This window comes from Otolemur garnettii, unplaced genomic scaffold (genome assembly GCF_000181295.1).
Source record: "Otolemur garnettii isolate 467f Iridium unplaced genomic scaffold, OtoGar3 scaffold00180, whole genome shotgun sequence".
NCBI lineage: Eukaryota > Metazoa > Chordata > Mammalia > Primates > Galagidae > Otolemur > Otolemur garnettii.
Genome location: NW_003852575.1, coordinates 2,156,731 through 2,158,589, shown reverse-complemented (window position 1 = coordinate 2,158,589; position 1,859 = coordinate 2,156,731).

The following is a 1,859-nucleotide window of genomic DNA, read 5'->3' as shown; positions in this document are numbered from 1 at the left end:
TTTTTTTTGGTTTGTTTTTTTGAGACAGAGTCTCACTGTGTCACCCTTGGTAGAGTGCTGTGGTGTCACAGCTCACAGCAACCTCCAACTCTTGGGGTTAAGCAATTCTTTTGCCTCAGCCTCCCAAGTAGCTGGGACTATGGGGGCCCACCACAATGCCCAGCTATTTTTTTGTTGCAGTTGTCATTGTTTAGCTGGCCTGGGCTGGGTTCTGAACATGCCAGCCTGGGTGTACGTGGTTGGCACCATAAACACTGTGCTACAGGCACTGAACTGCAAAGAAAAAAAAAATCAAAAATGGTTGCAATTAAATATTTTTTTCAGAATCTATACAAAATATTAATTTTTTTAGTATTCTGATATTATGAACTATTTTAATAGATTTTCTAACATTGATATACACTTTAATTCTTTGGTTCTATCTCACCTAGTTGTCTGTTATGTAATAGTCATGTAATGTTTACCCAATATTTTATTTGGAATTCTTGCCCTGTGTTTTAAATGATATGGCTCTATTGTTTTTTTTTCTACTATCATAGTTGGATTTTTGATTTAGCAATAAGATAACTTCACAAAAAAAAAGCTTGGTAGTTTTCTTTTACTTTATAATCAAGAACAATTTAGCAGTGAAATTATGCATCTCTCTTAATGGGGTTAGTAGAATTCCATTGTCAAACTACCTGGTCACAGCAGTTTTTGTGAGGGGATATGTCTGTTTTGTTTTCTAGTCTCTTTGGGGGTTACTTTGGTCATTTACATTTCCCATGAAAATTATCCATTTCATTCTGATTCTTGTATATTCTGTCAAGCAAAGTATTTAAGTTTTTGTGTTTGTTTGTTTGTTTGCTTAGAGACAGAATCTCTGTCCTCCATGCTGGAGTACAGTGCTGCATAGCCCACTGCAGCCTACAACTCCTGGGCTCAAATAACCCTCATGCCACTGCAGGCTGAAGCCACTATGCTTGGCTAATTTTTTTTTTTTTTTTTGAGACAGTGTCTAACTATGTTACCCTTAGTAGAGTGCTATGGTGTCACAGCTCACAGCAACCTCAAACTTTTGGGGTTAAGCAATTCTCTTGCCTCAGCCTCCCAAGTAGCTGGGACTATAAGCGCCGGCCACAACACCTGGCTATTTTTTGGTTGCAGTTGTCATTGTTGTTTAGCTGGCCCAGGTTGGGCTTGAACTTGTCAGCTTCGGTGTATGTGGCTGGCACCCATAGCTCACTGAGCTAATTTTTTTTAATTGGATAATTTAAAAAAATTTTTTTATAGAGATGAGGGTTTCTATTTTGCCAGGGCTGGTCTTGAACTCCTGTCCTCAAGAGATCCTCCCGCCTCAGGCTTCCAAAACACTGTGAGCCACTGGTAGTTTTTAAAAATTGTGACTATTTCTTTAGATGTTATACAATTTAGATTTTTTTTTTTGAGACAGAGTTTCACTTATTAACCCTTGGTAGGGTGCTGTGGTGTCACCACTCACAGCAACCTCTAACTTCTTGGGCCTAGGTGATTCTCCTACCTCAGCCTCCTGAGTAGCTGGGACTACAGGCGCCCACCACAATACCCAGCTATTTTTTTGTTGTTGTTGTTGCAGTTTGGCTGGGGCTGGGCTCGAACCCATCACCCTCAGTATATGGGGATGGTGCCCTACCCACTGAGCCACAAGTGCCGCCCTATACAATTTAGATTTTTATATCTTATATAACCCAAACGTTGTTTAAGAAAGAACTTTTGAACTTCTAGGAGGTAGATTTTTTTGGTTTTTAGCATATTACTAATATCTAGATTTGTTGTATTGTGACCTGAAACTGTTTGTTGTTCCATTTCTATTTTTGAAATTATTGGTAAGTTAGGGGAAG